Below are 24,179 nucleotides of genomic sequence, written 5' to 3'. Positions count from 1 at the left end.
CCCGTCAAGTGCCCACCTCAGTTCCCGACACCCAGTCACCCCCACCCCCCGCCCTCCTCCCCTTCCACTACCCCTAGTTCGTTTCCCAGAGGTAGGAGTCTCTCGTGTTCTGTCTCCCTTTCTGATATTTCTCACTTATTTTTTCTCTTTTCCCCTTTATTCCCTTTCACTATTATTTATATTCCCCAAATGAATGAGACCATATAATGTTTGTCCTTCTCCGATTGACTTATTTCACTCAGCATTAATACCCTCCAGTTCCATCCACGTTGAAGCAAATGGCGGGTATTTGTCGTTTCTAATGGCTGAGGAATATTCCATTGTATACATAAACCACATCTTTTTTATCCATTCATCTTTCGATGGACAACGAGGCTCCTTCCACAGTTTGGCTATTGTGGACATTGCTGCTAGAAACATCGGGGTGCAGGTGTCCCGGCGTTTCACTGCATCTGTATCTTTGGGGTAAATCCCCAGCAGTGCAATTGCAGTATGGCAGATCTATTTTTAACTCTTTGAGGAACCTCCACACAGTTTTCCAGAGTGGCTACACTAGTTCACATTCCCACCAACAGTGTAAGAGGGTTCCCTTTTCTCCGCATCCTCTCCAACATTTGTGGTTTCCTGCCTTGTTAATTTTCCCCATTCTCACTGGTGTGAGGTGGTATCTCATTGTGGTTTTGATTTGTATTTCCCTGATGGCAAGTGATGCAGAGCATTTTCTCATGTGCTTGTTGGCCATGCCAAGGACTTTTCTTAATGGGCGAGTCTCTTTTAAAATGTTACACAAATGGGGCAGCCCCGGTGGCACAGCGGTTTAGCGCCGCCTGCAGCCCAGGGCGTGATCCTGGAGACCCGGGATCAAGTCCCACATCGGGCTCCCTGCACAGTGCCTGCTTCTCCCTCCGCCTGTGTCTCTGCCTCTCTCTCTCTAGCTGTGTCTCTATGAATAAATAAAATCTTAAAAAAAAAAAAAAAGTTACACAAATGTGCTCACTTTGGCAGCATACTTACTAAAGTTGGATCGATACAGAGATTAGCATGGCCCTCACAAAGGGATGACATGCAAATTCACGAAGCATTCCATATTAAAAAAAAAAAAAAGTGGGATCCCTGGGTGGCGCAGCGGTTTGGCGCCTGCCTTTGGCCCAGGGCGCGATCCTGGAGACCCGGGATCGAATCCCACGTCAGGCTCCCGGTGCATGGAGCCTGCTTCTCCCTCTGCCTGTGTCTCTGCGCCTCTCTCTCTCTGTGACTATCATAAATAAATAAAAATTTAAAAAAAAATTAAAAAAAAAAAGTTACAGAAACATACAGTTAAACCCCACAAATGCACAGAAAGTAAGCCCCAACTTTGCTTGGAAGGCTGAAATTACATAAAATTGGAACTAAGAATATTGTCACGTAACAGGAGCCCACTGTACCTTCTAAGAAATATATGAAATTTTCAGATGGTTCATTCTACTGAGTTGGGGGAATGGTTTTATCTTGAATTACATTCTTTGCAATGCAAGGACCTTTACTTCTATTAATTTATGGGTAGTTCAAGGGATAGAAGTACACACAAGTCAAGGATGCCCATCCTCCCAACTATTTAACCTTGTTTTGAAAGTGTTAGCCAGCATAATCAGACAGAACAAAACAATCAGAAGTGTAAGAACCAGAAAGGAAGAAGTAAAACCATCTCTAATTGCAGATATGATTGTGTGACTGAAAATACAAGAAAATCAGTCCTCAAATTGCATAAAAATCAATATGGTAATAAGATATAAAATATAAGGGCAGCCCGGGTGGCTCAGCAGTTCGGCGCCTTCAGTCCAGGGCCTGATCCTGGAGACCCAGGATCAAGTCCCACGTCGGCTCCCTGCATGGAGCCTGCTTCTCCCTCTGCCTCTCTCTGTATCTCTCATGAATAAATAAATAAAATCTTAAAAAAAAAGAAGATATAAAATGTAAGCCTTATATACATAAAATATCCAGCTAGAAGATATAATAGAAAAGATCCCATGTATAACAGTAACAGAAAATATACAATACTTGGAATGCAACACCTATTATTAGGATATATTTTTTAAACTCCTGAAAGTCCCACAAGTAGACAAGACTTTAACAAGATTAAGATATCTCTTGTACTTGGACATTAACATTATAAAGATGTTAATTCTTTCCAAGTGAATATCTACATTTAACACGTTTCCAATGAAAATAATTTTTTAAAAATTTTATTTATTTATTCACTCAGGAGAGACACAGAGAGAGAGAGAGGCAGAGACACAGGCAGAGGGAGAAGCAGGCTCCATGCAGAGAGCCTGACATGGGTCTCGATCCCGGGTCTCCAGGATCATGCCCCGGGCTGAAGGCAGCGCTAAACTGCTGGGCCACCCGGGCTTCCTGAAAATAATTTTTAAAAAACTTTGAAGCTAGATGAGTTGATTATAAAAACAAATGGGTGAGAAGAGCTAGGAGAATCTTGAAAAAGCAGCACAACAAAGGGGCTGGCATTACAAATATTAAATACAACAAATATTAAAACATAAAACCGCTACAATTCAAAGTGTGTAAGGCATATGAATATTTAGAATATAATGCAGTTCAGAAAAAAATCCATATATACATGGATATTTAATATATGACAGAGATTTTATCTTAAACTGTTGGAAAAAAAGGCATTTTAAGTAACAGTGTTAGGACTGGATAGCCATTTGGAAAAAAGATAAAATTGGGTCAACATTTTAAACTGTATACCAAAATAAATTTTACATGAATCAAAGGTCTAAATGTAAAAACTGAAATAATGTATGTACTAGAAAATATAGATAAATTTCTCCATAACCAAGGATAACAAATGCTTTTCCAGAAGCAATGAGAAAAGACTTAATCTTCATATGGGGGCAGGAGGAGTCAAAATACAAATGACTAGCCTGGAGAAAGTATCCATAACTTCTATCACAAAGGGCTGATCTCTATAGTATAAAAAACTAAAAGTGGAGAAGACAAAAAGCAAAACCTGTTAAATGAAAAATGGGCAAGAGGTGTGAAGATCCAGTTCAAAGAACAAAAAAGTTAAATGATGTATAAAATAATTTCCAATCTCCTTCATAAGAGAAAAGTAAGTAAAACTTGCTTGTTACTCTTAGGCAACAATTCACGAATCTGACACTGGTAAGGTGTGGAAAGTAAGATATTTTCCTACATTTGAGGTAGGAGTCTGAGATCCCATAGGATTATTATCCAAAGGATTCCCAATGGAGGGAGAATTTGGCAACATCTAATATAATCAGTTATTTATCCATTGAGCCAGCAATTCCAGTTTTGGGATTCTGCTTTCAAGATATACTCCATGTAGGAGCACCTGGGTGGCTCAGCTGGTTACCCATCTACCTTTGGCTCAGGTCATGATCCCACGGTCCTGTGATGGAGTCCCACCTTGGGCTCCCTGCTCAATGGGAGTCTGGTTTTCCCTCTACCTCTGCCTCTTCCTCCCCTCTTGTATGCTCTCTCTCAAATAAATAAGTAAAATCTTAAAAAAAAAAAAAAAGATATACTCCACGTAAATATGAAAGATTATTTCCTACAAGCTTGTTCGTATTAGATGCAATCTAATGGATGTATATGGTACAATATGATGAAATATAATGCAACTGTAAATATAGAATAGCAGAAAATTAAATATATATATATAGTGATACATTTTGTTTAATAGGAGAAACAGCTACCTCTCTATATATCTGGTTTTATAAAAATCAAAAACAAAAAAAGCACATACACTGGAAGAATAAACCAGAAATTAATAAAAATGGTTATCTAAAAGGGCTATGGGGTAGAAGAGACAGAGATGGGAGCAAGACTTCCAAGTATAGCTTTTTACAGATGTGACTTTTGAAAAATTGTAAATGTTTTACATTTTCAAAATAAAATCAAACCAAAAAAGTAAACTCTAATACTGAACACAGAACTAAATGAATCTGTGTATCAAATGTTAACATAACCATATATAGAAAATAATTATTTCAAGTCAGTTTTGAACATGATACTCTTATCATACATCTTTAGTGGGGTAAGTTTTTTCTTTTTTTTTTGAGGGGGAGGGAGAGAGGGAGAGAGAGAGAAAGAAAGAGAGAGAGAGAGAGAGAGAGAGAGAGAGAGAAAGGCAGAGACACACAGGCAGAGGGAGAAGCAGGCTCCATGCAGTGAGCCTGATGTGGGACTCAATCCCGGCTCGCCAGGATTACGCCCTGGGCTGAAGGTGGCACTAAACCGCTGAGCCACCAGGGATGCCCTAGTGGGGTAAGTTTTAAGGAACAAAAAAACAAACTACAAAAGTATCTTTAACTTCACTTAGCAGGTTAAAGTACTAAGAATTCATGTAGAATAGTAATTACTATAATTCTATAACACTGGATATTTACTATGGGATAAAACAAATAAAAAGCTATTAATATCAATAGGAACTGAACTTTTAAAAAAGTATTTATTTGAGAAAGAGCATGAGGAGGAGAAGGAAGAGGGAGGAGAAGCAGACTCTCTGTTGAGGAGGGAGCCTGATGTTGGCTCCATCCCAAGACTCTGAGATCATGACCTAAGCCAAAGGTAGATGCTTAACCCACTGAGCCACCCAGGTGCCCCAGGAACTGAAATTTTTAATAAGAATGAAAAATATATCAAATAAAACAAAAAACTTAGGTTAATTTTGAATTGTACACATCAATATGAACTCATAATTTAAAAAGTTTTTTACAGTTCTGTTGACTAAAAGGGCTTGGAAATAATGACAACCCAGTAGTAATAAGCATAGCTAGTTCCAGATTTTAGTTCTAAATACCACATCTGACTAAAAGCTCCTAGGGCATTTGGAGAAATGGCTAGTTTTATGACGAGGGTTGGAAAAATTAAAAGCAAGCCTGGGACATGTGGTTGGGCTGAGAGAACAAGAAAGTGCTCATTAACAAATGAGATCAACTCAAAGACACAAAGGCGACAGTATGAAGGAGACAACTGCTCCATCAATTTTGGAGCATAAAAAATAATGACTAGAATTGACTTTAATGTATTGAATAAATAAAAATTCACGAATCTTAATACTTCTAAAAGGGGGATATGGAAAAGAAAGGCTCTTTCTTACTGAAAAATGCCAGTGATGAAGAATGACATGTTTAAAACAATCATTCTTGGGCAGCCCGGGTGGCTCAGCGATTTAGCACCGCTTTCAGCCCAGGGTGTGATCCTGGAGACCTGGGATCGAGTCTCATGTCAGGCTCCCTACATGGAGCCTGCTTCTCCCTCTGCCTGTGTCTGTGCCTCTCTCTCACTCTCTCTGTGTACCTCTCATGAATAAATAAATAAAATCTTTAAAAATAAATAAATAAAATAAAACAATCATTCTTTACAACCCCATAATTGATTAGGGAAAGGATCAGCAATAGATATACTAAAACATCATGGGTAACAGGACATACAAGCTGTCAGAGAATCACCCCGTATATTGCTAGTTACTAAGGAAAAATTACATTGTAGGTATCTAACACTCATTATTGAATGAAATAGCCAGATTCAAGCTCTTGATGCACTGCAATATGAAGTATAAAAAACAAAGACACAGTATTCTTATCCAGAATGTTTAACTGAATCTAGTTAAACTTCAAATCTGAACTTATTTATAGAAAATATACTATACTTCTATAGGATAAAGGAGAAAGGAGAAAGGAGAAAGGAGAAAATTAAAGTGGCTTTAGACACGGCCAATTATCCACTGGAAGGCAAGACTTCCCAGTTGAGAACTAGTAGTCTACAACAAATGAGACAAAATGTGAACTGTGATCAGAACCTGATTTGAAAAAAGTTACAGAAGACATTTTGGAATAGCTGGATAAATCTGAAAAAGACTAAATAACAGATATCATTAAGAAACTACTTTTAATATTCTTAGGTATATAATAGCATCATAGAGATGTAGGAAAATAGTCTTATTAATGAAGGAAAGGCATGCTGAAGTTTTTAGAAGTGTCATGATGTTTACAACTTTCAAATAGTTCAGATGTTAAAAGGGAAAGTGTGTTGGGGCACCTGGGTGGCTCAGAGGCTTAAGCATCTGACTCTTGGTTTTGGGTCAGGTCATGGCCTTAGGGTTGTGAGACTGAGCCCTGAGTGGGGCTTGGCCCTCAGCGTGGAGTCTGCTTGAGATTCTCTCCCTTGCCTTCTGCCCCCTCTCCTGCTTGTGCACATGTTTTCTCTGTCAAATAAATAAGTAAATAAATAAATAAATAAATAAATAAATAAATAAATACTTAAGACAAACATGTAAATATAGAAAAATGCTAACTAAATCTACAAGGGGAGTACATGATGAGTGTTTATTATACTATTTTACGTCTGAACATTTTTACAATAATTTTTTTTGGGGGAAAAAACCCCAAACACTGAGAAGCAGTTAAGATTCGAATACAATAGAGACACCTGGGTTCCTCAGTGGGTTAAGAGTCTGACTTTGCCTCAGGTCATGATCTCAGGGTTCTGGGATCTAGCCCTGCACAGGGCTCCACACTCAGTGGGGGAGTCTGTTTCCTCCTGTCCTTCCCCCTCCTTGCACTTGTGCAGTCACTCTCTCTTTCAAATAAATACATTTTATTTTTATTTTTTTAAATAAATATTTTTTAAAAGATTTGAATATAATAAGGCACTTCAGTTCTGACCTTGCTATCTCATCACTTCTAGATGCTCAACATTATGTTTATAAAATTGTTGAAGTCACCCATGTTTGATTATAATAAAGAATCAGGGAACCGTAAGCTTATGATACCAAGCACATAATTCAGAAGCTAAATCTGTGCTACTCAAACTCCCAGTTTCAGAGTTCTATTTATAAATGTATGGCACATGCCTAATCCTCTCTCTTTTTTTTTTGTTTTTTGCCTAATCCTCTCATATATTCTCATGCTCAGATTCTAGTGCCTATCCTTGAGCACTGAAAACAGCCTGGACCATCTACAACACAAAATACAACAATTGAAGGGAAAGCTAGAAAACTCAAAAGGTCAAAGCAAAAGCAACAAAGCATCTAACATTATTAAATTACTTAGCCATGCATGGGCTAGAGATTATTTTGAACAAGGAGTTAATAAATAAGCAACAGTAACTAAAAAGAACACTAAATAGGGACGCCTGGGTGGCTCAGTGGTTAAGCTTCTGCCTTCAGCCCAGCGTGTGATCCTGGAGTCTTGGGATTGAGTCCCACACCAGGCTCCCTGCATGGAGTCTGCTTCCCCCGCTGCCTGTGGCTCTGCCTCTCTCTGTCTCTCATGAATAAATAAATACAACTTTTAAAAATAAAAAAATAAAAATAAAAAGAACACTAAATGAAAAACAATCCATTCACCAAGAAGAAGTGTACGCAACTAACAATAGGACTTCAAAGTATATGAAGCAAAAACTGATTAACTAAAGACCATTCCACAATTATACTTGGCTACCTCAACATTCTCTAATCAGCAACTGAAAGAGGGGAGATCCCTGGGTGGCTCAGTGGTTTAGCACCTGCCTTCGCCCCAGGGCGTAATCCCGGAGTCCTGAGATCAAGTTCCACATCGGGCTCCCTACATGAAGCTTGCATCTCTCCCTCTGCCTATGTCTCTGCCTCTCTCTCTCTGTCTCTCTCATGAATGAATAAAAAAAATCTTAAAAAAAAAAATCAGCAACTGAAAGAATAAGACACAAAGTCAGCAAGAATACAGAAGACAGCAAGAATATTATCAATCAACCTGACATAAATGACACTGATAGGACATTCCACACTACAAGGAAAGAATATATATTCAGGGATGCCTGGGTGGCTCAATGGTTGAGCGTCTGCCTTTGGCTCAGGGCATGATCCTGGGGTCCTGGGATCAAGTCCTACATCAGGCTCCCTGCATGGAGGCTGCTTCTCCTCCCTCTGCCTGTGTTCTCTGCCTCTGTGTGTGTGTGTGTGTGTGTGTGTGTGTATCTCTTGTGAATAAATAAAATCTTAAAAAAAAAAGAATATATATTCATATCAAGGGTATATATACCATTCACACCAAGATAGACAATATAAAACTTAAGAGAATGGAAATGACACAAAATAAGCTCTATAATCAAAATGGAATTAAAGGGATCCCTAGGTGGCGCAGCGGTTTGGCGCCTGCCTTCGGCCTAGGGCGCGATCCTGGAGACCCGGGATCGAATCCCACATCGGGCTCCCAGTGCATGGAGCCTGCTTCTCCCTCTGCCTGTGTCTCTGCCTCTCTCTCTCTCTCTCTCTGTGACTATCATAAATAAATAAAAATTAAAAAAAATGGAATTAAATTAGAAATTGATAACAGGGAGGCCTAGGTGGTTTGGGCCTAGGCTCAGGGTGTGGTCCTGGGATGGAGTCCCTTGCCTCGCATCAGGCTCCCCACAGGGAGCCTGTTTCTCCCTCGCTCTATGTCTCTGCCTCTCTCTCTGTGTCTCTCATGGATAAAGAAACAAAATCTTACAAAAAAAAAAAAAAAGAAGAAGAAGAAGAAGAAGAAGAAGAAAAGAAGTCACCAGCACCACAGCCACGGGAGGGATCAGAACAGGGTGGAAGCTCTTTAAAAGCCTCATTCGCAAAATAAACTGTCATTTTTTTGGCCTATGTAGAAGTTCTCTGGGAAATACTGCTCATGGAGCTTGTCTTTATTTGACCTAACTTACAGCTTTCCCATAATGAACAGCCTTTTCCTGGGGGCATTTGTCAAAAACAATAAGCAGAAATTGTTTAACACTGCACCTGTAAGAAGTAGTGAAACATTTGGGGTAAGCAAGAAAGGCTAATCAAAGCCTGGGAATGAGATGTCCAGAAAAAGTGACATACTTCTGGAAAACTAAAAGGCTGCACATGCATAGGACTGTGGATATACAGGACTGTGTATACGTCCAGGAAAGACCAAGAATGTACTAAAGTCTCACTTCTAACTGATACTGCGACTGTATAAGCAGGAAGTAAGAGTTAAGGCACAGCAATAAACTACCTCAGTTTTAAAGGTGAGCTCCAAATATGAACATAGTCTTGCACTAAAGAATTAGGAGAGTTACTGGTTTTGCATTTTTAAAGAAATATATCCAATTATTAGCTCACCACTAAGCTAACTAAGCAGAGACTTCAGAAGCCGCACGTGGGGGCACCTGAGTGGCTCAGGGGTTGAGTGTCTGCCTTTGGCTCAGGTTGTTGATCCTGGGATCCTGGGATTGAGTCCCACATCAGGCTCCCCCACAGGGAGCTTGCTTCTCCCACTGCCTCTGTGTCTCTCATGAATAAATAAGTGAAATCTTAAAAAAAAAAAAAAAAAAAAAGCCACATCTAATAAAGAATACAAACGTTATAGAATTAGTTCAATACAGTCAGTGAAAAAACAAAACCAAAAAGCAACAACAAAAACAAACACTGAAGGAGAAGAATCTGACTTGAAGGGGTCATTATCTTAAATATTCAGTTTTTAACCAAAAAATTATGAGATATGCAAAGGAAGTATGGCCCACATACAAGGAGAAAAAAAAGCAGATAATAGAAACTGTCACTGAGAAAATCCAGACATTGGACTTACTAGAGTTTAAGTCAGCTAGCTATCTTAAATATGTTCAAAGAACTAAAGGAAACCATGTATAAAGAACTAAACAAATGAGAACTAAGTCTTCGTTGTTGTTTTTATAAAATTAGGCTTCATACTCAATGTGAGGCTTGAACTCACAACCCCAAGATCAAGGGTCATATGCTCTACTGAGTCAGTTTGGCAACCCTGAGAACCAAGTCTTAATAAAGAGATAGAAAGTATTATTTTTTAAATATAAGCATAAGTGACACACAATGTTACATTATTTTCAGGTGTACAACATAGTGATTCAACATCTCTATTTGTTATGCTCTGCTCACCCCAAGTGTAGCTGCTATCTGTCACCACACAACCTGATTATAATATCATTGACCATATGCTGTGCCTTTTATTCCATGACTTACTCATTCCATAACTGGAAGCCTGTATCTCCTACTTCCTTCTCGTTACCCATTTTGTTCCCTTCACCACTCACGAGATAGAGATAGAAACTATGTTTAAATCACGGAGTTGGGCAGCCCCAGTGGCCCAGCGGTTAGTGCCGCCTTCAGCCCGGGGTGTGATCCCAAAGACTCGGAATCGAGTCCCACGTCGGGCTCCCTGCATGGAGCCTGCTTCTCCCTCTGCCTGTGTCTCTGCCTCTCTTCTCTCTCTGTCTGTTATCAATCAATCAATCAATCATGGAGTTGAAAAGTGCAATAACAAATAAAAAATTCACCAGAGAGCCTCAGCAGCAGATCTGAGCAGGCAGCAGTCAGTGAACATGAAGATAGGCCCGTTGAGATGATCTAGTCTGAGGAACATTAAAAAAACGAAGGAAAATGAACAAAGCCTTGTCAAGAGACCTGGACAAATGGGGTGACTATTAAGATTACCAATATGTACACATAATGTGAGTCCTAGAAGGGAGAGAAAAAGGTGAAAGGAGTACTGGAAATAAAGGTGGTGCAAAACTTCTTATACATAATGCAAAACGTCGAACTACATAGCAAGTACAGTAACAAATTCTGAAATCCCTACCTAGACACATCAGACATCTTTAAACTGTCAAAAGCCAAACATAGAGATCTTGAAAGAACAATAAAGGGACTCATCACATATAAGACATCCTCAGAAGTTCAACAACTGATTTCTCATCAGAAGGCATGGAGGATAGAAGGCAGTGAGATGGCAAATTCAAAATAATGAAAAGTCGATTAAGAATTCTATATCCAGGAAAAAGTGTATTTTGAAAATTAAGGAACAAGTAAAACATTCCCAGATAAACAAAAGCTAAGAGGATTTTTTGCTAGCAGGCTAGCTCTGCAAAATATACTATAAGAAGTCCTTCAGGCTGAAATAAAAGCATACTCACCAGTAACCTGAACATACATGAAGAAATGAAAAACATCAGCAAAGGCAAATTTATATGTGTAAATATGTAATTTGCATTTATGTACTTACATATATAAATGTACACAGGTCAATATAAAAGCCAGCAAATAGGGCAGCCCAGGTGGCTCAGCAGTTTAGCGCCGCCTTCAGCCCAGGGCCTGATCCTGGAGACCCGGGATCAAGTCCTGCATCGGGCTCTCTGCATGGAACCTGCTTCTCTGCCTCTCTCTCTCTCTCTCTCTCTACACAGACATGTCTCTCATGAATAAATAAAATCTTAAAAAAAAAAAGCCAAAAAAAAAAAAAAAAAGCCAGCAAATATGTAAATCGTTTCCTACTTGATTTTTTTTTTTTTAACGTAGGCCCCACACCCTCCATGGAGGGCAATACGTGGCTTGAACTCACAATCCTGAGGTCAAGATCTGAGCTAAGATCAAGAGTCAGATGCTTAACCAACTGAGCCAGCCAGGCGCCCATCCTGTCTTTTGATTTAAAAGACAATCGGAGGGATGCCTGGGTGGCTCTGGCCATTGAGGCAGTTGAGTGTCTGCCTTTGACTTAGGGTGTGATTCCAGGATCCGGATCAAGTCCCACAGAATCCCACATCGGGCTCCAGTCCCACATTGGGCTCCCTGTGGAGAGCCTACTTTTCCCTTTGCCTCTCTCTCTCTGTCCGTCAGGAATGAATAAATAAAATCTTTAAAAAATTGTATAGGGATCCCTGGGTGGCGCAGCGGTTTGGCGCCTGCCTTTGGTCCAGGGCGCGATCCTGGAGACCCGGGATCAAGTCCCACGTCGGGCTCCTGGTGCATGGAGCCTGCTTCTCCCTCTGCCTGTGTCTCTGCCTCTCTCTCTCTCTCTATCATAAATAAAAAAAATAAAAAATAAATTTAAAAAATTGTATAAAACAATAATTATAAATCTGTTTTTATGTACATACAATGTATAAAGATGTTATTTATATGTCAATAACAACATGAAGAGGAAGTGGAAGAGACTATATAAAAGTTTTGATATGTTATTGACATTAGACTGGTTTCAATTTTAACTAGACTGTTATAAATTAAGACGTTCATTATAATCTCCAGAGCAACCACTAGGAAAATGACTCACAAATATATGGTAAAAGAAATTACAAGGGAATTAAAATGATACGCTAGAAAATATCTAATACAAACTAAAGCATGAATAAATAAATAAATTAAAAAAAATGTTTAAAAAAAACAAACTAAAGCATGAATAGAGGGATAGAAGAAAAAAAGGAATAAGATATGTAGCAAAAAACCCAGCAAAATGGCAGGTATAAATACTATCTTACTAGTAATTACATGAAACATAAATATTAAGCATTTTAAGAAAATGTTGAAATTTATAGGGGCACCTGGTTGGCTCAGTCGATAGAGTATGCAACTCTTGATCTTGGGGGTATAGGTTTGCCCCACATTGGGTATACAGATTACTTAAAATAAGTTTTTTTTGAATCTTAAAAATAATGTTGAAATTTACAGAACGGACAAAAAAACCATCATTGAACTATATGCTGTCTATAAGGAATATTTTAGTTTTATTTTTTAAAAGATTTTATTTACTTATTCGTGAGAGACAGAGGCAGAGACACAGGCAGAGGGAGAAGCAAGCAGATTGCCTATAGGGAGCCTGATACAGGATTCATCTGAGGACCCCAGGATCATGACCTAAGGCAAAGGCAAATGCTCAACCACTGAGTCACCCAGGCACCCCATAAGAGACACTTTAGATTGAAAAACACACTTAAGTTGAAGGCAAAAAATGGAAAAAGATATACTGTGCAAGTAGTCACCAAAAGAGAGCTGGAGTGGTTAGAGAAAATAGACTATATAACACATTTTTATTAGAGACATAGAAGGATATTTTATAATAGATCAATTAATTAGTTAGATATAGCACTTATAAACATATATGCCCTTAACAGAGTCCCAGAACATATGAAGGAAATACTGACAGAACTGGAGAGAAAATTCTACCATTGTTAGAAATCATGATCTCCATTTTCAATGATGGATAGACTATCTAGACAAAACATCAATAAAGAAACAGATGACTTGAATAATACTATAATTCAACTAAATCTAACAGATATATAGAACATTCCACCCAACAAGAGCAAAACACATAGTCTTCTTAAGTGCACATGGGAATTCTCCAGGATAGACTAATAAGTTAGGTAACAAAACAAGTCTCAATGAAAGTAAGACTCAAATCATACAATCTATATTCTCTGACCATAACGGAATGAAGGAAAACTGGAAAAGTCACAAATATATGGAAATTAAACAATACCTTCATATCCGATGGATCAAATAAAAAAATCACAAGGAAATGAGAAAAGACAAATGAAAGCAGAAACACAAAATACAAAAACTTATGGGATATAGAAAAGCAATGCTCAGAGGGAAAGAACTCAATAACCTAACTATACACCTTAAGGAACTAAAAAAATGAGCAAAGTAAACCCAAAGCTAGCAGAAGGAAGGTAATAATAAAGATTAGAGCTGAGATAAACAGTCAATAAAGCCAAAAGTTAGTCCTTTGAAAAGATCAACAAAATTGTCAAACTTTTAGCTCAATTAAGAATAAGAGAAGCCATAAATAACAAAAATCAGAAAAGTGCAATTATTGTATTACTGACCTTACAGAAATAAAAAAGGATTATAAAACTAGAATACTGTGAACAATTAGTTGTACACCAGCAAATTAAATGATCTAGATGAAATGGACAAGTACTGAGAAACAAATGATCAAAATTGACTTAAGAAGAAAGAGGGGTGCCTGGCTGGCTCAGTCAGTGGAGTATACGACTCTTGATCTTAGGGTTAGGAGTCTGAGTTCCACGCTGGGAGTAGAGATTACTGAAAACAAATTGAAGGAGAAGGAGGAAGAGGAAGAACAACAACAGACCTATAACAAGAGATTGAATCAATAATCAAAGACCTCCCCAGGAAGAAAAGCCCAGAACAGGATGACGTCGCTGGTGAATTCTACTAAACATTTAAGGAATTAACACCAATCATTTTCAAATGCTTCCAAAAAAATAGAAGAGTAGAGAATACTTCCTAACTCATTCTATGAGGCTAGCATTACCCTAACCAAAGCCAGACAAAGATGACTACAAACAACCGCCACCCCCCCGGAAAGAAAACATTAGACCAAGATCCTATAAGAAGATATACAAAAATTCTCAACATAATACTAGCAAACCAAATTCAACAGCATAATAAACAGAATATAATACCATGACCAAGTGGACTTTGTCCCAGTAATGCAAGACTGGTTCAATATAAGAAAATCAATGGAATTAATATGCCATGTTAATAGAATTAAGGAAGAAAAAACATGCGATCATCTCTATGAATGCAAAAAAAAAAAAAAAAAAAAAGGGCAGCCCGGGTGGCTCAGCGGTTTAGCGCCGCCTTGGGTCCAGGGCGTGATCCTGGAGACCGGGGATCGAGTCCCACGTCGGGCTCCCTCCATGGAGCCTGCTTCTCCCTCTGCCTGTGTCTCTGCCTCTCTCTCTTTCTCTCTCTCTGTGTGTCTCTCATGAATAAATAAACTCTTAAAAAATAAAGAACACAAATTAAAAAAAAAAAGCACTAGATAAAACTTAATATTCTTTCATGATAAAAGCCCTCATAAAGCTAGGAAGATTAGGGCACTTCCACAAAATGGTAAAGGGTCTTCATAAAAAACCCCACAGGGCAGCCCGGGTGGCTCAGCGGTTTAGCGTGCCCAAGGCGTGATCCTGGAGACCCGGGATTGAGTCCCACGTCAGACTCCCCACATGGAGCCTGCTTCTCCCTCCGCCTGTGTCTCTGCCTCTCTCTCTCTCTCTGTGTCTCTCATGAATAAATAAATAAAATCTTAAAAAAGTACGGGATCCCTGGGTGGCGCAGTGGTTTGGCGCCTGCCTTTGGCCCAGGGCGCGATCCTGGAGACCCGGGATCGAATCCCACATCGGGCTCCCGGTGTATGGAGCCTGCTTCTCCCTCTGCCTGTGTCTCTGCCTCTCTCTCTCTCTCTCTGTGACTATCATAAATAAATTAAAAAAAAAAAATTAAAACCTTAAAAAGTAAAAATAAAAAACCCACAGTTAATATCACACTCAATGAAGAAACACTGAAAGCCAAAGAAAGAATTAAACTCTTATTCTTGTTTAAACAGAGCAGAGAGGGAGAGAGATCCTATAGCAGTAACATGCAATAACTAGCGGCTCCTGTGTGGCTCAGTCAGTGGAGTCTGCCTTCGACTCAGGTCCTCAGGTTGTGATTCCAGCATCCTAGGATTAAGCCCCAGGTCAGGCTCCCTACTCTGTGGGAAGCCAGCTTCTCCCTCTCCTTTGCTGCTCCCCCTGCTTGTGCTTACTTTCTCCCTCTGTCAAATAAATAACTTATAAAAATATTTTTTTAAAAAAAGGATTCAATAACAAAAATGTACATTCTAAGTACCTGTGAGCTGCAATCTCTCTCTCTCTTTCTCTCTCTCACACACACACAGTATCTATTCTTTGGGAACTCAAAACTTTTTATTTAGTTCAGACATGTTTGAACTACTTAAAAGAATATATAAAAACATTAAATATCTGTATTTATGCAATATCTGCATTGATGTAGAAAGGCACTACATACAATGGAAAGAAACTAATCTCACTTCAAACGAGTTTTATGAGATATTCCAAATCTGAGAGCATATATACCAGTATGCATGCTGGTATAATTTATAAAGTAGTAATACTGTATATAAAATGTCAAATGTAAAACTAGTTACATTTAATCACTATGTATTTACATAGCTCTATACTGAGCTGGTGAAGTTGATGAGTCATCTTAAGGACAAGAAATATTGGGGGAAAAAAAAAAAGACAAGAAATACACTGAAGGGTAGGTATAATACCCCTGTTGGGAGAACCAAATTTTCACTATTCAAAAGAAGTCCTATAATGAAAAAAGAAAAACGAGAAAGAAAAAGGAAAGAAAAGGAAGAAAGAAACCAAATATGTAATAGTTCATTTATACAAAAAGAAACAGAAGGATAAACCAGAAACCAATAATACTGGTTACTTACCAGGGTGGGCGGAAACAAGAAAAGAAATAATGGGGGGAGGGGGCAGCACCTGGGTGGCTCAGTCGGTTAAGTGTCTGCCTTCTGCTTGGGTCATGATCCTGGGGTCTTGGGATTAATTTCCACATCAGGCTCCCTGCTCCTTGGGGAGCCTGCTTCTCCATATGTCTCTGCCTCCCTCTCTGTCTCTCATGAATGAATAAATATTAAAGGGGGGGCGGGGAGGATGGGTAAGAGCTAAAAATGGGAAAGGTAATGCTTCCCTGAGTATATCTTTTTGTCCAATCTAACTTTTAAAACTATGTTAATATTACACATACTCTAAATAAAATCAACAAAGAAGGAGGAAAACTACAAATGGAACACAAAAAGAAACAGATGAATCTAACTGTATTTCAAGTAATCAGCTTAATTATATTAAAGGCTGTATACCTAATCTAAACTTCAGAATTTTGTTAGTGATTTTACCCTTAAGCTAAAGACAAAAAATTGTAAACAGCTCCAGTTGGTAGCTTTGCTTTTCACAATAAAATGAATTAACAATTCCAGAACTACATCATATGTATTCTCAGACTGAGTAAATAAGTAAATATATTGTGGAAACTGAGAGTCAAGTTTTTTCACAGAGAGACAATTATAAATATAGGCAGGAGAATGCCAGATATCACTATGAACTCACTATTGTTGTTGTTAAAGATTTTATTTATTCATTCATAAGAGACACACAGAGAGAGAGGCAGATACATAGGTAGAGGGAGAAGCAGGCTCCATGTCAGGAGCCGGATTCAGGACTTGATCCCAGGACCCTGGAATCATGCCCTGAGCCAAAGGCGTCAGATGCTCACCACTGAGCCACCCAGGTGTCCAGAACTCATTGTTTTTAATACATAAAGAGATATATGTTTTATACATAAAGAGACAGACACATGTCTATATCTATCTATATTTCCCCCTTAATATATACATAGGATATGCATATGCCCTATACATTGTATATATATCCTATACATGCTAGAATCTGTATCTTTAACTATATATCTATGTATCTGTATCTATCCTAGCTCTTTTCACTGAGACAACCTAGAGGCAGTGACACTCCAATAGCACCAAATACACCTGGAATGTAGATCCTGGCTTCCAAATATCATTCTCCACTGAAAGGAACCAGGGATCCCTAGCTGATTTCAGGGCTCTGACAAGTAAAAATACAAGATGAGCCTGAAATATCTTGTTATGCCAGAAAACAAAGAAGTGCTCAACAACTAATGAAGGCATGTCAAAAGAACACAGTGGCCAGCTTGGAGGAGCTCCCACTGGCCAATATGGCACAATTTAAGCATCAAAATAAATAACAGTAAAAGAATATAGCTCGGAATAAAACAGAAAAGTGAAGTCCATACTAACTCTAAGTAAATGAATGTGGAAGACAAAAGGGTTTTCTTACATTAAATTTAATAATTATGAAATTATTGGGGCAGCTGGGTGGCTCATTTTGTTAAGCACCCGCCTTCACCTCAGGTGATGATCCCAGTGTCCTGGGATTGAGCCCCCATCAGGCTCTCTGCTCACCAGTGGAGTCTGCTTCTCCTTCTGCCCCTGCTCAAATAAATAATATCTTTAAAAATACATATAATTATTAATAATCATAAAAGTCATGAAATTTTAAAAAATCACCATTTGACAACCACCAAAAATTATTTGAGGCAAGAATTATCAATGGATAGGGCAGCTTGGGTGCTCAGCAGTTTAGCACCACCTTTGGCCCAGGGCATGATCCTGGAGAGCCAGGATCGAGTCCCACGTCAGGCTCCCTGCATGGAGCCTGCTTCTCCTCTGCCTGTGTCTCTGCCTCTCTCTCTCTCTCTCTCTCTCTGTTTCTCATGAATAAATAAATAAAACCTTAAAAAAGGGATTATCAATGGATAAAGCTAGTACCTGTTTGATAAGAAACAAAGTATTTACATAAACTCAATCCTCTTACTAGATACTTATTTGCCCAGGGAAAAAGTTACATGAAAAAACATGGCCGGCACCATAAGTGATCAAAATTAACATCACCAATAATGGAAAAACAGACATTATGTGACTCCTGACATTATGCACTGAGAAGGACACAATCTCTGCGGTATTCTAGCCTGAACTATACAATCATGAGGAATTCAAGCATAAAGAAACATCAGACAAATTCAAATAATAAACTCTCTGCAAAATAACTGGCCTGTACATTTCAAAATAACAAGGTCATTAAAACATCTCCAGAATTGCTCCAGATTAAAATGGACTAAAGAGATATGACAACTAAATGCACGATCCTGGGAGATTTTCTTTGAATATCAGTGAAGACAATGATGAAACTGAGTAAAATCAACAGAGCAAGTATTAGCATTATATCAATATTAATGCCCTGATTTTGGTAACTGTATTGTGGTTATATAAAAGAATGTCCTTGCTCTTCTGAAATACACTTAAGGGGGGCGCCTGAGTGGCTCAGTTGGTTAAGCATCTGCCTTCGGCTCAGGTCAGGATTCCCAGTTCCTGGGACTGTGCCCCGTGTCAGGCTCCCTACTTAGCAGAGAGTCTGCTTCTCCCTCTCTTTCTGGTTCTCCCCCACTGCTTGTGCTCTTGTTCTGTCTCTCTCAAATGAATAAATAAAAAATCTTAAAAAAAAGAAAAAAGGAAATACACACTTAAGCATTTGGGGTAAAAAGGTTTCCTATCTGCAACTTAATCAGATGGTTCAAGATATAAGTATTTACACATTTGTAAATATATAAATTAAGATTATCAAAGCAGATGTGATAAAATGTAACATTTGAGGAAACCTGAATGAAGGATATACAAAACTTCTTCCTACCATTTTTGCACCTTTAAGTCTGATATTATTTTAAAATAAAGTAAAACAAACAAAAAAGACCTGTGGCCCTTTGATAATTCCTTGGATACAGATTTGGATTTTGGAGAGCAACAATGACATTAACCTAGATCTCACTAAGCCCAAAGACGCAGAACACTGTAAAGGTGTGGACTGTGTCTAGATGGAGGGAGATTTTTTTTTTTTTTTGAGACTTTCCTCAACCAATTCAAAATTCTTCAGGAATTTGCAGGAATGTTTCTGTAAGCATTTAGAAGACCCTGCAGGGAATGAACCCTGTTACTCTAATTATACCATCATGGGTATAGAAGTTAGCAGTTTGTCACAAAATGTTGCTTTTCTCAGAAATAGTAAATCAACAGAGAATAACTACAGCCCAGCTACTGTGTAGAGTGCTATCTATCTATATACTGTCCTACAGAATGCTCTCAACTCCAGTATAATCTCCATCTTAAAATGAGGAAACAAAAGGTAAAATACTTAGGTAAGGAAGACGATAAGGGAAATGATAATAATAAGTCTAATTGGATTGTTACAAAGATTAATGAGGCAATATTCCTCACAAATTTAGAACATTTTCTAGCATAAAAAAAAATACCTAAATGTTTGTTAAATTAATAAAAATAAAAAACCTCCCAAAGATCATAAAGCTAACTGATACAGCTGAGATTCAAACCCAGATTGATGGACTCCAAGTTTCATATTCTTAGCCACTAAGCCTATACTGAATCATGGTTGTTGTTTTTTTTTAATTAAATATTTTATTTATTTATTCATGAGAGACACAGAGAGAGAGGCAGAAACACAGGCAGAGGGAGAAGCAGGCTCCATGCAGGGAGCTCAACATGGGACTCAATCCCAGGTCTCCAGGATCACGCCCTGGGCTGAAGGTGGCGCTAAACTGCTGAGCCACCCAGGCTGCCCTGCATCACGGCTTTAAGACTTACTGGGTTAGGGCAGCCCCAGTGGTGCAGCGGTTTAGCGCCACCCGCAGCCTAGGGCGTGATCCTGGAGACCGGGGATCGAGTCCCACGTCAGGCTTCCTGCATGGAGCCTGCTTCTCCCTCTCTCTGAATAAATAAATAAATCTTAAAAAAAAAAAAAAAAAAAAGACATACTGGGTTAAATGTTCAACTTTCACCTACCCTCTCAAAGGGAACCTCATGATAATCTATTTGTCAGGTCGCAGGGACCTATAAGGTTAAAGGTGTGAACAAGTACTTAGGATGGCACAGCAAGTTGGCATGAATCTTAAACGCCCAACTACCTGCTATTTTCCAGACAGCATACACCAGTTACCAAAAGCATGCTGATGCCTGTACCAAGGCACTGTCAAGAAAAATACAGTTTCCTAAGACACCAGTGATCCATAAGACTCTATTCAAGAAGGGTCTCCATTTTCAACCTGAAGTCTCCTTTGCTTGAAAAATTGGCAAAAATGTGGGTAAATATGGTTACTTGAATTATACTCATTTGCCAAGTCCTTTTCTTTTAATGGGTTTCTAAATGCAATCAAAGCCCTCTTACTTTTAAGAACAGGTCAGAAAAAGAAAAAAAGAACAGGTCAGAATCAAAGAGTATGTTCACTGGAACTATAGAACATATGGTATTTTGGCTTGTTCAAGATTTTGCCACAAAATCTGTAAAGGCAGAACTAGGATTCAGTCATCAAATTCTCTCTCTCCACCAACTTATACAAAAGTATAACTGTGGAAAACCTGATGCAGGACTCGATCCCAGGACCCTGGGACCACAACCCAAGCCGAAGGCAGACGCTCAACCATTGAGCCACCCAGGTGTCCCAAGGGACAGATCTTGGATATCATTTAAATTTTTAAAATTCCAAAATAAATAAATAAAATTTTAAAAATTCCATCTATGGCTATTACCATTATAAAACTCCAAGATTTACTTTTGGCTTATTTAACTGCACAATGCAGAAGAACAATATCATAAGCAATACTACATTCTTACAAACTGCCCACATAAATACCATGGGAAACTTGCCCAATTATACCAGGGTATCTCCTTTAGCTCTGGTTTACATTGCATTTCCTCAGATTAAGTCCTGGTATGTGTGTTTCTCACTTCACTGTGGTGACTCTACTAATTCTTAAATTTCAAAACACACAGCCAGGTCAATTTCAGAAAAAATATTGATAACCCCTCCCAAAATGAAAAGCTAACTATGATATTTCCATCATATCCCAGAACATCAGTAAAGTCAAACTCTATAAGCCATAACTGCTCTAGAAGTATAGCTACAATGACTCCAAAAAGCACTTCACATTTCTCTGAACATACAATTTTTTTTTTTAGATTTTTTATTTATTCATGAGAGACACACAGAGAAAGGTAGAGACACAGACAGAGGGAGAAGCAGGCTCCATGCAGGGAGCCTGATGGGGGACTTGATCCCAGAACCCCAGGATCACGCCCTGAGCAGAAGGCAGACACTTAACCGCTGAGCCACCCAGGCGTCCCCTGAACATATAATTTTTTAAAAAAGATTTATGCATGAGAGACAGAGAAAGAGGCGAGACACAGGCATAGGGAAACCATGCTCCCAAGTCCCTGATGCAGGACTTGATCCCAGGACACTGGGATGGTGACCTGAGCCAAAGGCAGACAGACGCTCAAACACTGAGCCACCCAGGTGCCCCGCTCTGATCATAATTTTTGCTGTTTTTTATACATACAGCATGCAACCTGAGTATGAAAGAATGTACACAAAAATGTTTATGTTATGTGGTAGCATAAATGTGATTTACTTTTCTTATACATGCTTTTTAACTTTTAAAATTTTTTAATAAAGTTAAAGTTTGTTAAATGACCACAAACATATACAGTAAGAAAAGATTAGACCTACAGTTCTCCTATGAAACAAGAGACTGTATAAAAATGAATATACAAAAATAATATATACTATATGTTTTATGTATATATTTATATACGTATATTATATATAACGAACACATTTGTATCCACACACACATAGGAATCAAAAGCTTCAATTACTCTCCTTTCTCATGTAGAAGGCAAAGTAATCTTACAAATGTTCCAGTCTAACAAAACAAAACAAAACAAAAAAACAAATGCTCCAGTCTAAACTTCTGACCAGGGTGATTTAGTTTAGCAATGTTGTAAGTAGCTTTTAGACTGTATCAGGAATAAATGTAAAGATATCATTAGTCAATACTTTCCTACTCATTAAATTGTATAGCATTTTCCCCCAAGACTTCAGTACAAAATAACCTGCCAATGTTTTATACTATTATTAAAGCAGAATTATTTCTCAACGGAAGCTGAATTTTATTCTAAATCTTTTTTTTTAAAGATTTATTCATTTATGATAGACATAGAGAGAGAGAGAGGCAGAGACACAGGAGGAGGGAGAAGCAGGCTCCATGCAGGGAGCCCAATGTGGGACTCGATCCGGGGACTCCAGGATCGCGCCCTGGGCCAAAGGCAGGCGCTAAACCGCTGAGCCACCCAGGGATCCCTGAATTTTATTCTAAATCTTAGTGCTCACTTCAGCAGCACATATACTAAAATATTCTACATCTTAATTTTCTCTAATCTCCCCAATGTTTCATCTGAAAACTCCTTTTTCCTCCTTTTTTAATAATGGTGGAATTTCTCATTCTTTTATTAGTATTTAGGCTTTTAGTATTCATCCTTACTCCAAACTGAAAAACCTATCTTTACCACTGAAGTGTTGTTCTGTCCCTGTTTATTATTCTTGGCTTAAAATGCTTAAGGATCAAATGTTACAGAAAAAAAAGAAAAAGTTAAATGCTTTTCAGTCATTTGTTTGCCCTATGTAGTTACATTGTAATTTCTAGTCAGTATATTTAGTATAGGTAAATAGAAAACAAAAATACAAACACAAGAACCTATTTTCTATCCCATAACACATCCCACACAAAAAGACAGTCTTCTTCTTGCTTCCAAGGGTATTACATTTCATTCAACAACGGATAAGTAATTTTGCCCATTCTGAGAGCTCATTACAGCTGAAGTGTCTTATTCAATGTTCATTCCAAAAGTACTGGGTATCATTTCATTGTTTCTCAAGTTCCTTTTCATTATATCCTACATATATGTAGTAAACACATTCAATTTTTCACTTCAAAATTATGAGACTTTATTTTATTTTTTTAAAGATTTTATTTATTCCTGAGAGACAGAGAGAGAGGCAGACACAGGCAGAGAGAGAAGCAGGCTCCATGCAGGGAGCCCGATGTGGGACTCAATCCGGGGATTCCAGGATCACGCCCTGGGCTGAAGGCAGGGGCTAAACTGCTGAGCCACCAGGGCTGCCCAATTATGAGACTTTAAAGGATGTATAAACTACTTGGAGTCATTTAATAAGAGAGAGGTATCAACAACATGATGCAAACATCACAAACTCAGAGCAGCAAAATCTAAATTCACAGAAGGGTGTGTTCAATAGGTCCATGTGTGTTAATTTTTGGCAATACAACAGTGATTATAGGCCCAATAGTTTTTGTTGTTTTTTTTTTTAAGATTTTATGTAAGTCTGTATGTATGTATTTATTGAGAAAAAGAGAGCGCAAGCAGAGGGAGAGTGAGAAGCAGACTCCCTAATGAGCAGGGACCCGATGCAGGATGCAGGGCTCCATCCCAGGACCCTGGGATCATGACCGAGCAGAAGGCAGAGACACCTAATGGACTGAGCCACCCAGGTAGCCTAAAAGCTTTTTAATCAAGTTAAAATTATTTCCAGGATAACCAAAGTTCATGGCAGATATATATTGGTGACTGCCAGAAAAAACATAAGCTACCAGAATGAAACTGTTTTAGGGGACCAATATAGGTTTCCCTTCCCCCTTCTGAGCAAGACACATTCAGGAGATGGGGGTCTCTGTTCCTTTTACCAACTATAAAACCAGAAGGTGGTACACCAAACGTTCATATACTGACATTTTAAATACAAATGCTCATTCACTTCTGGGTTCCAATCCCCATCCTTTAAGTGCTGGATATACCAATCAGAAAGAAAGTTCAGGCAATCTGTCAACTCACCCCTTCGGGTGAGTGAGCTGAGACAGACAGATTTTCCAATATTCTATATACTATAGGTGATTTCAGAGCACAGGCCTAGAAAAGCTTTATTAAGCTTTCTTCAGATTAGACAAATCCTTCTTTTCCTATATTTTAAGGAAACTTGTTTCCCCACAAAGTTAAACTGAAGTTTGAATAAACTGAGTTTTAAGCTAAAAAATTCA

General features: G+C 38.4%; 1 protein-coding gene and 1 non-coding gene across 7 annotated transcripts in view; one reads left to right on the top strand and one right to left on the bottom strand.

Moving 5' to 3' along the window:
• Positions 1-24,179, bottom strand: part of UBTD2 (ubiquitin domain containing 2) — a 71,758-nt gene that overhangs the window by 25,360 nt on the left and 22,219 nt on the right. Inside the window, exon 2 of one of the 6 annotated variants that reach the window (XM_025434555.3) lies at positions 10,306-10,380. The exons of the other annotated variants lie outside the window; for them this stretch is intronic. The gene's annotated coding sequence lies outside the window, so the exon portion shown is untranslated. The remainder of the gene's footprint in view (positions 1-10,305; positions 10,381-24,179) is intronic. 6 annotated transcript variants of the gene reach the window in all.
• On the top strand, positions 990-1,093 carry LOC112652035 (U6 spliceosomal RNA). The gene has a single exon (XR_003131203.1). It is a non-coding gene; the product is annotated as a U6 spliceosomal RNA (small nuclear RNA).

Source organism: Canis lupus, chromosome 4, assembly GCF_003254725.2.
Source record: "Canis lupus dingo isolate Sandy chromosome 4, ASM325472v2, whole genome shotgun sequence".
Taxonomy (NCBI): domain Eukaryota; kingdom Metazoa; phylum Chordata; class Mammalia; order Carnivora; family Canidae; genus Canis; species Canis lupus.
The sequence above is the reverse complement of the archived record's forward strand: the minus strand, read 5'-3'. Positions and strand labels throughout refer to the sequence as shown.